Source organism: Marmota monax, unplaced genomic scaffold, assembly GCF_021218885.2.
Source record: "Marmota monax isolate L192 unplaced genomic scaffold, Marmota_monax_Labrador192_F-V1.1 WCK01_AAM20220418_F8-fsc00151, whole genome shotgun sequence".
Lineage (NCBI taxonomy): Eukaryota > Metazoa > Chordata > Mammalia > Rodentia > Sciuridae > Marmota > Marmota monax.
The window spans coordinates 3,665,631-3,679,986 of record NW_026694226.1 but is presented as its reverse complement, the minus strand read 5'-3'; positions in this window follow the sequence as shown (position 1 = coordinate 3,679,986).

Here is a 14,356-nt window from a genome sequence, read left to right as displayed (position 1 = left end):
AGTACAGCATCCCTTTATGTCCAAAATACTAGAAAAATTAGGGATAACAGGATCTTACCTCAAGATTATAAAAGCTATATATGCTAAACCTCAGGCTAGCATTATTCTGAATGGAGAAAAACTGAAGGCATTCCCTCTAAAATCTGGAACAAGACAGGGATGCCCTCTATCACCACTTCTATTCAATATAGTTCTCGAAACACTGGCCAGAACAATTAGACAGATGAAAGAAATTAAAGGCATAAAAATAGGAAAAGAAGAACTTAAATTATCACTATTTGCCGATGATATAATAATATATCTAACAGACCCAAAAGGGTCTACAAAGAAACTACTAGAGTTAATAAATGAATTCACCAAAGTGGAAGGATATAAAATCAACACACATAAATCAAAGGCATTCCTGTGTATCAGCGACAAATCTTCTGAAATGGAAAAGAGGACATCCACCCCATTCACAATATCCTCAAAAAAAATAAAATACTTGGGAATCAACCTAACAAAAGAGGTGAAAGATTTATACAATGAAAACTACAGAACCTTAAAGAGAGAAATAGAAGAAGACCTTAGAAGATGGAAAAATATACCCTGTTCATGGATAGGAAGAACTAACATCATCAAAATGGCAATATTACCCTAAGTTCTCTATAGGTTCAATGCAATGCCAATCAAAATCCCAAGGGCATTTCTTGTAGAAATAGATAAAGCAATTATGAAATTCATATGGAAAAACAAAAGACCCAGAATAGCAAAAGCAATTCTAAGCAGGAAGTGTGAGTCAGGCGGTATAGCGATAACAGATTTTGAACTATACTACAGAGCAATAGTAACAAAAACAGCATGGTACTGGTACCAAAACAGGCGGGTGGACCAATGGTACAGAATAGAGGACACAGAGACCAATCCACAAAATTACAGCTATCTTATATTTGATAAAGGGGCTAAAAGCATGCAATGGAGGAAGGATAGCATCTTCAACAAATGGTGTTGGGGAAACTGGAAATCCATATGCAACAAAATGAAACTGAATCCCTTTCTCTCACCATGCACCAAACTTAACTCAAAATGGATCAAGGAGCTTGATATCAAATCAGAGACATGCCATCTGATAGAAGAAAAAGTTGGCTACGATCTACATACTGTGGGGTCAGGCTCCAAATTTTTCAATAGGACACCCATAGAACAAGAGTTACATACAAGAGGAAGTGAGGGGAAAGGGGAAAAAAACAAGGGGGAGAAATGAATTACAGTAGATGGGGTAGAGAGAGAAGAGGGGAGGGGAGGGGAGGGGAGAGGAGATAGTAGAGGATAGGAAAGGCAGCAGAATACAACAGACACTAGTATGGCAATATGTAAATCAGTGGATGTGTAACCGATGTGATTCTGCAATCTGTATACAGGGTAAAAATGGGAGTTCATAACCCACTTGAATAAAAGTGTGAAATATGATATGTCAAGAACTATGTAATGTTTTGAACAACCAACAATAAAAATTTTTAAAAAAAGAAAGAAAAAGGACACTGATATTTCAACTTATTTAGAAGGACAATCATCAAGAATACAAATAATAATAAAGACTTGCAAGGAGTAGGAAAAGCTACACTGATACATTGTTGGTGGAAATGCACGTGGGCTCTCTCCCATCCAGTGAGGAGGTCCACGGAACAGGATAGAGGAGAATGTGGCTGTGGAGTCGCTAATCAAGACTTTCAAGACCAAGCAGGAAGCAGATCTGATCTCACTGCACAGTTTACCATGTATATATACTCAGACAGTAGTTAAGCAGATTATAGGCAGCCACCAATACAATTTCTTGCTAACTGTCCTTGCAGCAACCAATGGAAGAGCAAGTCATGGCACAAGCGCTGGGAACACAACACATGGCCTCACGCCCAGGGCTGTGCCTACAGGGTAAGTGGTCTGGTGCTCACACTGCTAGCACAAAGGGAGTAGCCTGAAACTCAGCCACTCTTAAGGTATGCCACATATGCAGTCTCCATGCATTTGTCCCCACATTTTGCCCCTCTGACTGTGCCTCAAGGACATCAACTAGCATTGCAGTTTTTTGTTCAGTGGACTTCATAAGGTTGCATAAGTGTCTCAAAACACAAGAAAAAAACTATTACTATCACAAATAGTACGGGCATGGTAATAGCGTTATAAGAATTAATTAATTTGTTTATCAGGTTTTTCCAATGTTCTGTTAAGCCCTGAAAGAAAGAGGAGGCCATTAAGATAGACAACTTTGTCTCATTGATTTTGACAATTGTCCTAGTAAGGTTATACATAGTCATAACATAGTTGGCATCCCAAGTGCCCTTAATATACTGAGAAAAATTGGAGATGTTAAGGTTACATTGTCAGATACAGCATATTGAGTGACACAAATACAATGAAATTCAGGGTCACAAGTGCGCCTTTGCAACCATATATCTAGTTGTTTCTGGTGGAAGTCTAGTTCTTGCTGAATGACTAAAATAGCAGCTCGGGACAATTTATTTAAGTCATTTGGAATGGCAAAGGCTTCTGCCATGGCAGTAGACAAGTTGTTTACAATCTGAGCAGTCTGGATACTCTGAGTGGAGCAGAGGCAGTGGCTGTGGCAGCGATGGCGGCTACCAGGGCAATAATCCCAGGGATGATGAGGCTAATTTCACACCTTGCCTGGTGTAGGGTCTCATTCAGAAGACTCTTCATCTCCATGTCCAATGGACTCCTCCACTCTCTGAACAGGTTCGCTGGAAGCCAGATTGCTGGGGGGCACTCTGAGGATAAATATATGTTTATCTTTCATAGCAGGAGTTAGACAATTTTTGAGCCAGCAGGATGTATTGACTGCACAAGGGATCTCTGTGTGAGTGATATTTATGCCATCAGTATCATTGATTATTAGTTTATCAAAGGGTGGCATAACACAAGCTTGTGCATAGTGGGTATGGGTATAATTTGGGACAAAGGTAAATCCATGCTTAGAGGCTGGTATCAACATCAACCCATTCATCCAGTCAGCTGCTGCCCATTTGATGGGTCTAGAGGCCAGCAATATTGGTGTGATATCCATCATTTCATACTGATTTCCTGCATAATGGTTGATCACAGATTGTCCCATGTAACAGGAACTGTGGTAGCTCATATGGTTGGTACGCATATCAGAAAGATTCCAGGGAGCTGCACATACCCTCGTGCATAAGTATGTTCTTCCCCTGAGATATCCCTCTTATCAGGAAGATAAGGCCTAGAAGTGATGCATTGATTCCAGGAATGGTGTTCTTATTTGAGGGGGGCTTACCAGAAAGTGTCTTAGGACATATCAACAGGTTTTTTGCATTTGCCATGGGGCAGTCTAGGGCTATTGGTAGCATTAACTACAATTCTAAGGTCAGTGAGAGACAGCCCAAACATATGACTTGTTATATTTTATATCTACAACAGTTTCATTGGCAAGAGCAAAGCAAAGGGAACTGGCCTGATTTTAGGTCTCATTATCAACCACAGAGAAACAAATGGTCAGAGTATGCATGAGAATGCTGGTATTCCTTTGGATGGTTGTTACTTGTACAGCTAATTCAGGATCAATAATGTTGAAGTTATTGGAAAAGAACTAAGGTAGGGCTCTTTCCCAATTGGCCACTGCTAAAAGTGGTGGCCTAGTGACCAAAGCCTAATTTACCTGATGGAAGGCTTCACCCTTAGCAGTGAGCACTTCACACAATAGGACCACCATCATAGGCCCAGGGATGAGGTTGCCACAAGGCAAAAGGGCCAATTTGGTGGCTCAGTCAACAAGACCTTTAATATCACCCCAGGTTACTTTATGTGAGGTCTGTTTGCATTGTTGAGTTCTTTGCTTGTGGGGTTTTTCCTCCATAGTTAGTTCCTTCATCTTCTTGGTTGGTGGTTCTGGGGGTCCAGGGCTTGACTTTCTGGCAGGCACCCAGATGGGGTGAAACTCCTATTAACACATGCAAACCCTCAACCCATTGTTAGGAGGAGCCCTGGACCATTCCATGCGTTTGTTATGGAATCCTTCCAGGAGACCATAGGTGGATGGGAGGGCCCTGTGAGGGGAGCCCAATGTTTATGGGCTACCATTTCCACACAAAATTTTGAAATTGAAAGAAAATTTAAAGCAAATAAGGTTTTGTCCAAGTCATCATGAGGGAATTTGGTATAGTTTTCCTCCCTCTGTTTTTGTAGCATGGTCTTTAATTTCTTGTGTGTTCTTTCTATGATGCCTTAAGTCTGAGGGCTATAGGGGATCCCAGTTAAAAGCTACATACAACAATAATTGCAAACTGCTTGAAATGTCTTGTTAGTGTGTAGGCTGGCCCATTGTCAGTTTTAATAGACATGGGAACATCCATAATTCCAAAACATTTAAGTATATGGGAGATGACCTTTTTGTGGTTTCTCCTGGAGAGGCTGTGGCCATTGCACAGCCTGAACAGGTATCAAGGACTAGAGAGCTCTTTCGCTTCGCTCCGGGCAGAGAAGCTGAATGTGTAATCAGCAGTGGATTGTAAGTACCCGAGGCAAAGAAAGCTCAGTGCGCCCCGCCTTTTTTTCTTTTTTTTTTCTTTTTTTTTTAATATTTTTTATACAGGGAGAGTTTGTGGATTGGGATTGTTGGCGGGGCTGTGGTTTCTGTGCCGAAAATCCACTCCGTGGGAGCCGCCATTTGCTTTCTGCTTGCTGTCTTGATGGCTCTGTATACATTGTCTGGCAGCAGCATCTAGAGGTTGGAGCTGGGCTGCATGCTGAGCCCTGTCCTCCGAAGGCTGGACTGCAGCCTCGAGTGCCTCAGTGGCCTGTTCGCTGCTGCACCTTCGGGCAGAGCCTGCTCTGGGGTCGTTCTGCACCCCCCTGCCAGGGGACCCGTGCTCCGGAGGAGGGGGACGGAGAGCCGCGGCGGCAGGCGCTTGGGCCCCAGGGGCCGGGCATCGGGCTGAGGAGCTGCGGAGGCCAGGGCGGCTCTGCTACGGTCGAGCGCGGCACCCGTGAGCCTGGCCCAGAGGCGGAGGTGACGGCGGCAGGGTTTCAATTCTAGAAATCTGGACTGGAAACAGAAGCAGCAGTTTGTATAATCCCAAGAACTTGCTTATGCCAGGAAGCTGTAAGGGCAACATGAATATCATTGAGGAGATCTAATATGGTGGCAGGCGCAGAGAGATCAAGTCTCTGACATCTTCAACTGCGCGGGCATAGGGAGCCATAAACTGTCTAAATGCTGTTTGCTCAGGATCACTAGGCAATGCTGAGCTGACGTGGATCTGGGGTGTACAGGCTGGGCCCCTCAGAACACACACACAGAGCCCAAATCGGAGGCAATTAAGCTCCGGTTCACCTGCTTCGTGTGACTCAGCACTAACGATCCCGCTGAAATAATTGGTCAGCCCTTAGGAACTTACAGAGGTAAAAGCCAACCGAGCCTTCATAGGCAGTGGCCACAGGTCTGAAACGGGGATTGGGAGAGACAGGACCCACCCGTTGCATTGGTCACCCGGCAAAGGGAACGAACGGTCACCATTTGCATGGGATACCACCATGGCAGAGAAATGGCGTCACGGGCGGAGGAGATAAATGCATTGAAACCAGCACGACAGGTGTGTAATCCCCTAGCCATCTCTCTCCACACAGCGGGGAAACCTTAAGGGCCACTCCCAGCTCTCCTGTGAACGCAATAACCAGACCAAGGGAATCAGGAGTGGCGCGGGACTCGCGGCGTGGAACTCCCGGCTACCGCTCCCACCAGTGCTGACAACTGAGGTCTCTTGCACCAGCTACCGCGGGCGTGGCTACAGGAGGGCAAGCAAATTCGCTGGGGGATCTCAGCCCCAAGCTCTACAAACTTAGGGTCTGAGGGAGGCAAACAGGGAGAGTGAGCCCAGGTGTTCATGAAAACAGGGCTCCCAGGAGCAGCTGACCTGGCATGTAGCCAGTATTGTGATGAGCGCCACAGGTGAGCACGGCCTGGCTTGAGGAAACACAAGACAAGGCCCTAGACACTCAGGATTGGAGACCCGCCCAGTCTAGGAGAAAGAGCTGCTGCACAGTGAATGGTTCCCACCTATTGAGAGGAGAAGCTTGGCCCAGTGGGCACAGCTCCACCTACTGGAAGAGAAGTTAATAGAACCCTAGGACTGCATTTATTATTATTATTATTATCATCATTTTTTTCTTCTTTTTCTTTCATTTTCAATTTTTATTTGTTGTTGTTCTTTAACTTTTTTTCAATGTTTCTAATTTTTTAAAAAAAATTATTTTATTATTATTATTTTTTAAATTTTAATTTTCATTTTTTTATTATCATTATTATTTTTGTTCAAAAATTTTTTTTTCTTCTCGTCTTTTCTTTCTTTCTTTATTATCTAATCTTTGTTATGTTTGTTTCTTTTGTCTTTTCATTTCTTTTCAATTTTCTTATTCCCCCTTCCTTGAATTCTACCTGCCTACTCTCATTCTCTTTAGTGACTTCTTCCCTTCCCTTCTAATATCTTTCCTCCCAAGCATCAAATAAATTTATAAGAGTAAACAGTAACTCAGCAGTCAAACAGAACAAGAAGTAACATGAGCAGCATAAAAAAGCAAGGAAAAAAAGGAGTACAAACAATGAAGGACAGCCTAAATATTCAGGAGGACCTAGAGTCAGCAGAAAAATGGTCATATAAAGAACTCAAGGAATACCTTAGACAGATGGAATGGAACATTAAAGAAGATACGAGACAGCAAATCCAAACAGTGAAAGAACACTTTGAAAATGAATTACATAAACAGATAAAAGAAGAAGTTAAGCATCTTTATCAGGAGATAGAGATTATTAAAAAAAAAAACCAAACAATAATTCTAGAAATGAAGGAAATGATAAACCAAATTAAAAACTCAATTGAGAGTATCACTAACAGAGTGGAGCAAGTAGAAGCCAGAACATCAGATAATGAAGACAAAATATATCATCTTGAAAAGAGCCTAGCCAACTCAGAAAGGCTGGTTAAAAACCACAAGAAAAACATCCAAGAGATATGGGATAACATAAAAAAACCAAACCTAACAGTCATCGGGATAGAAGAAGGTACAGAGATTCAAACCAAGGGAATGAGTAACCTGCTGAATGAAATAATTACAGAAAACTTTCCAGAAATAAAAAAGGAAATGGATATACAAATTGTAGATGCATACAGGACACCGAGCACACAAAATCACAGTAGACCAACACCAAGACACATTGTTATGAAGATATCCAATATACAGAACAAAGAGAAAATATTAAAAGCTACAAGAAAAAGGAGGCAGATTACATTCAGGGGTAAACCAATAAGGTTAACAATGGATTTTTCATCACAGACACTGAAAGAGAGAAGATCCTGGAACAACGTATTTCAAACACTGAAAGACAATGGATGCCAACCAAGAATTCTGTATCCAGCAAAATTATGCTTCAGGTACGACAACGAAATAAAAATCTTTCATGATAAACAAAAGCTAAAAGAATTTGCAGCCAGAAAACCAGCATTGCAAAGCATCTTGAGCAAAAAACTACATGAGGAAGAAATGAAAAACAATAACCAAAACCATCAGTGGGAAGTGCCTCTATAAAGACAGAGGGCGGGGGAAAAGCTAAACATGGAGAAACAAACTAAATTTAAAAAAAAGAAGAAGATAAATAATCAAACATGGCTGGAAGTACAAACCATATATCAATAGTAACTCTAAACGTTAATGGCTTAAACTCTCCAATAAAGTGACATAGGCTGGTAACATGGATTAAAAAAATAAATCCAACAATATGCTGCCTCCAGGAGACACATCTGATTGGAAAAGACATACACAGGCTGAAGGTGAAAGGTTGGGAAAAAATATACCACGCACACGGTCCTCGTAAGCAAGCAGGGGTGGCCATCCTCATATTGAATAAAATTGACTTCAAGACTAAATTAATCAAAAGGGATAAGGAAGGACATTATATACTGTTAAAATGAACCATTCACCAACAAGACATAACAATTATCAATATTTGTGCACCAAATAATGGTGCTGCGACGTTCATAAAACAAATTCTCCTCAAGTTCAAGAATCAAATAGACCACAACACAATAATTATGGGTGACTTAAACACACCTCTCTCACAATTGGACAGATCCTCCAAACAAAAGCTGAATAAAGAAACTATAGAACTCAATATCACAATCAACAACCTAGACTTAACTGACATATATAGAATATATCAACCATCATCAAGTGGATATACTTTTTTCTCAGCAGCACATGGATCCTTCTCAAAAATAGACCATATATTATGCCATAGGGCAATCCTCAGTAAATATACAGGGGTGGAGATAATACCATGCATTTTATCTAATCATAATGGAATGAAACTGGAAATCAATGATAAAAGAAGGAAGGAAAAATCCTACATCACATGGAAAATGAACAATATGTTACTGAATGATCAATGGGTTACAGAAGACAAAAAGGAGGAAATCAAAAAATTCTTAGAGATAAATGAAAATACAGACACAACATATTGGAATCTATGGGACACAATGAAAGCAGTTTTAAGAGAGAAATTCATCGCTTGGAGGTCATTCCTCAAAAAAAGGAAAAACCAACAAATAAATGAGCTCACACTTCATCTCAAAGCCCTAGAAAAGGAAGAGCAAAACAACAGCAAATGTAGCAGAAGGCAAGAAATAATTAAAATCAGAGCAGAAATCAACGAAATTGAAACAAAAGAAACTATTGAAAAAATTAACAAAACTAAAAGTTGGTTCTTTGAAAAAATAAATAAGATCGACAGACCCTTAGCCATGCTAACGAAGAGAAGAAGAGAGAGAACTCAAATTACTAACATACGGGATGAAAAAGGGAATATCACAACAGATGCTACAGAAATACAGAAGACAATTAGAAATTATTTTGAAAACCTATATTCCAATAAAATAGAAGATAGTGAAGACATCGATAAATTCCATAAGTCATATGATTTGCCCAGACTGAGTCAGGAGGATACTCACAACTTAAACAGACCAATAACAATAGATGAAATAGAAGAAGCAATCAAAAGACTTCCAACCAAGAAAAGCCCAGGACCGGATGGGTATACAGCGGAGTTTTACAAAACCTTTAAGGAAGAATTAATACCAATACTTTTCAAGTTATTTCAGGAAATAGAAAAAGAAGGAGCTCTGCCAAATTCATTCTATGAGGCCAACATCACCCTGATTCCGAAACCAGACAAAGACACTTCAAAGAAAGAAAACTACAGACCAATATCTCTGATGAACCTAGATGCAAAAATCCTCAATAAAATTCTGGCGAATCGGATACAAAGGCACATCAAAAAAATTGTGCACCATGATCAAGTAGGATTCATCCCTGGGATGCAAGGATGGTTCAATATACGGAAATCAATAAATGTTATTCACCACATCAATAGACTTAAAAATAAGAACCATATGATCATCTCAATAGACGCAGAAAAAGCATTCGACAAAGTACAGCATCCCTTTATGTTCAAAACATTAGAAAAACTAGAGATAACAGGAACTTACCTCGACATTGTAAAAGCATCTATGCTAAGCCTCAGGCTAGCATCATTCTCAATGGAGAAAAATTGAAGGCATTCCCCCTAAAATCTGGAACAAGACAGGGATGCCCTCTATCACCACTTCTATTCAATATAGTTCTCGAAACACTGGCCAGAGCAATTAGAGAGACGAAAGAAATTAAAGGCATAAAAATAGGAAAGGAAGAACTTAAATTATCACTATTTGCAGATGACATGATTCTATACCTAGAAGACCCAAAAGGGTCTACAAAAAAACTACTAGAACTAATAAATGAATTCAGCAAAGTGGCAGGATATAAAATCAACACGCATAAATCAAAGGCATTTCTGTATATCAGCGACAAAACTTCTGAAACGGAAATGAGGAAAAACACTCCATTCACAATATCCTCAAAAAAAATAAAATACTTGGGAATCAACCTAACAAAAGAGGTGAAAGATTTATACAATGAAAACTACAAAACCCTAAAAAGAGAAGTAGAAGAAGATCTTAGAAGATGGAAAAATATACCCTGTTCATGGATAGGCAGAACTAACATCATCAAAATGGCGATATTACCAAAAGTTCTCTATAGGTTTAATGCAATGCCAATCAAAATCCCAACGGCATTTCTTGTAGAAATGGATAAAGCAATCATGAAATTCATATGGAAAAATAAAAGACCCAGAATAGCAAAAGCAATTCTAAGCAGGAAGTGCGAATCAGGCAGTATAGCGATACCAGACTTAAAACTATATTACAGAGCAATAGTAACAAAAACAGCATGGTACTGGTACCAAAACAGGAGGGTGGACCAATGGTACAGAATAGAGGACACAGAGACTAATCCACAAAGCTACAACTATCTTATATTTGATAAAGGAGCTAAAAGCATGCAATGGAGGGAGGATAGCATCTTCAACAAATGGTGTTGGGAAAACTGGAAATCCATATGCAACAAAATGAAACTGAATCACCTCCTCTTGCCATGCACAAAAGTTAACTCAAAGTGAATCAAGGAGCTAGATATCAAATCAGAGACTCTGCGTCTGATAGAAGAAAAAGTTGGCTCCGATCTACATATTGTAGGGTCGGGCTCCAAATTCCTTAATAGGACACCCATAGCACAAAAGTTGATAACAAGAATCAACAAATGGGACTTACTTAAACTGAAAAGTTTTCTCTCAGCAAGAGAAACAATAAGAGAGGTAAATAGGGAGCCTACATCCTGGGAACAAATTTTTACTCCTCACACTTCAGATAGAGCCCTAATATCCAGAGTATACAAAGAACTCAAAAAATTAAACAATAAGAAAACAAATAACCCAATCAACAAATGGGCCAAAGACCTGAACAGACACTTCTCAGAGGAGGACATACAATCAATCAACAAGTACATGAAAAAATGCTCACCATCTCTAGCAGTCAGAGAAATGCAAATCAAAACCACCCTAAGATACCATCTCACTCCAGTAAGATTGGCAGCCATTATGAAGTCAAACAACAACAAGTGCTGGAGAGGATGTGGGGAAAAGGGTACTCTTGTACATTGCTGGTGGGACTGCAAACTGGTGCGGCCAATCTGGAAAGCAGTATGGAGATTCCTGGGAAAGCTGGGAATGGAACCACCATTTGACCCAGCTATTGCCCTTCTTGGACTATTCCCTGAAGACCCTAAAAGAGCGTACTACAGGGATACTGCTACATCGATGTTCATAGCAGCACAATTCACAATTGCTAGACTGTGGAACCAACCCAGATGCCCTTCAATAGATGAATGGATAAAAAAAAATGTGGCATTTATACACCATGGAGTATTATGCAGCACTAAAAAATGACAAAATCATAGAATTTGCAGGGAAATGGATGGCACTAGAGCAGATTATGCTTAGTGAAGCTAGCCAATCCCTAAAAAACAAATACCAAATGTCTTCTTTGATATAATGAGAGCAACTAAGAATAGAGCAGGGAGAAAGAGCAGGAAGAAAAGATTAACATTAAACAGATACATGAGGTGGGATGGAAAGGGAGAGAAAAGGGAAATTGCATGGTAATGGAGGGAGACCCTCATTGTTATACAAAATTACATATAAGAGGTTGTGAGGGGAATGGGAAAATAAACAAGGAGAGAAATGAATTACAGTGGATGGGGTAGAGAGAGAAGATGGGAGGGGAGGGAGGGGGGATAGTAGAGGATAGGAAAGGTAGCAGAATACAACAGTTACTAATAGGGCATTATGTAAAAATGTGGATGTGTAACCGATGTGATTCTGCAATCGGTATTTGGGGTAAAATTGGGAGTTCATAACCAACTTGAATCTAATGTATGAAATATGATATGTCAAGAGCTTTATAATGTTTTGAACAACCAATAAAAAAAAATAAAAATAAAAGGACTAGAGAAATATATTTTATATTTCCAAAAGGTGCATAATGAGCGATATCCATTTGGCATAAGCACTAGATTTTAACCCTTGGGGATTCGCTCCAGCAGGTTGTAAAGGGCCAATGGGAAGAAAGGGTGCACATTTTTTGCAGTCTCTGGCTAGCTGTTTGCAAGCCTCCTTTGTTGGTATTGGAAATAATTTGTGGAGGCTCTGGGCATTCTCATCAGGACTGTCCTGTTCCTCCACATCCCCAATAAGTGAGGCTCCCTTTTCTTTATTATTACCTTGTTCCTTCTTTAATGTAACTGCCATGGCAGATGCCAGCAGAGAGGCTTGAGTCACTTGTGTCCCTGTGTCCTGGGTGGCCACAATAATCTAGGGTGCCATTGCACAAGGGCACAACAGCAGCCCTATGCTCCTTGTTCAATCCTTCCTTCCCAGATTAATTCCTTGGCTAGGACTTTCCTAGCTCTTACATGAGATACCTTCCCTTCCACTGCCTTGTTTACTTTATCAATAAATTGCAGCAAAACTTCAGTGGCTTTCTGCCTTCAGCCCTGTATAGAAACTGTACCTTCCCCAGCTGGTGATTTCCTCCAGGCTCTTAAAGCACAGAGTCACACATGATCAAAATAATTTGGCAGACCTGAAGCTTATACCTCAAGGGAACTATAGATTCCCTCTCCCTGCAAGCATTCAACTGGGAAGCTGCAATCTCCCTGATGTTCACATTCATCATAGAAAAAAGCCATCCACTTCAAAAATGTTGCAGGCTCAAAAGCTGCTCTGGCTAGGTCTTTCAGTTTTGAAAGTTCAAGACTGAGTGATTCTAACATTGGCTCTGCAAATATCCCCAGGGCCCATCCACTTTTACTGCCTCTTCAACTCTTTCAGAGTACCCAATGTGTGTGGATACCAAGTGGCATGGCAGTGCTGTGGTGTGGGGGCCAGGTTGACTGGAAAGGCTTGTAAACTCCCTTACCCCAACTTTCATCTCTTATCTTACACAGATCTTCAAAAGGATCTTTGGCCTTTTGGAATGAGTTTCTGGGAGACCGTGGCTTGGGCCTATCTCGTGACCTGGTTATTTTTAAGTTGTCACAGTCCCTTGCTGGCTTTGGCACTGCCTCATAAATAGGCAGTTGCCATTGACCCAGGGAAGGATATAATCTTTGCCTGTCAGTAGAAGGTGCACTTGCACCATTGCAGTCACCCCTTCCTGCACCATGAAGGATAGCAGTATGGTTTCATGTCTCTCTCCCTCCTGCACCAGTTGTGGTGGCTTACTTTGAAGTAGATTTTTGCCCCGCTTTCTTCCACTTGTTTTTCTTCCATTGTCTCATCCCCCCTCAAGGCCATCATTATATGACAAGGGTCTATCACAGTGCCCCCTAAACTTTGTTGAATGGCCATGACAATAGGGAAAAAGTGTAGGGGTAAAGTAAACCTCTGTCTCACTTCAGCTTGCTGTGCATTTGCCATTATCTTGTCCCATATAGTAGGATCAAAACCATCAGTGGTACTAATCCATGGGCTAGTCTCTACCACTACATCCCAAAAGTTGTGGGCTTCTCTCTTATTCTGGGTTAAACCTCTAGTTTCCAGGAGAATACACAGTAATTGCAACTGTGTATCTTTAGTGGAACTCAGTAGGTTCCCCATCTTTCCCTTGCTCACACTTTGTGAAGAGCCACACCCTGTTTTATAGTCTTACCTCAGGTCCCTGTTCAAGCACCAGCTGCATTGGCTTTCTCTTGTCCAGCGAAGAGGTCACGGAACAGGGTAGAGGAGAGTGTGGCTGCAGAGTCACAATTCCAGACTTCCAGAGACCAAGGTAGAAGCAGATCTGATTTTATTGCATAGTTACCATGTATATATACTCAGGCAGTAGCTAAGCAGATTATAGGCAGCCACCAATGCAATTTCTTGCCAACTGTCCTTGGGGCAACCAATCGAGAACCTGGCCATGGAACAAGCACTGTGACTACAACACATAGTCCTATGCCCAGAACTGTGCCTACAGGAGGAGTGGTCTGCTGATCACACTCCTAGCACAAGGGGAGTGGCCTGTAACCCAGGTGCCCTTAATGTATACCATATGCAGTACTCCATGCATTTGTCCCCGCAGGAATGCAAATTTATACAACCACTGTGGAAAGCACTATGAATATCCCTCAAAAAAATAGGACTAGAACCCTATGACCCAGCTTTTTTGCATAAATACCAAAAGCTTTCCTACTCTTTGGTATTTATGCAAAAGAATAAAAATCAGCAATATTATAGTGATACAGGCACATCAAAGTTTATAGCAGCACAATTCACAATAATTGTGTTATGGAACCAACTTAGGAGCCTATAAACAGGTGAATGGGTAAATAAAATGTGGTGTTCATACATAATGGAGTTTTACTCAGAAATAAGGAA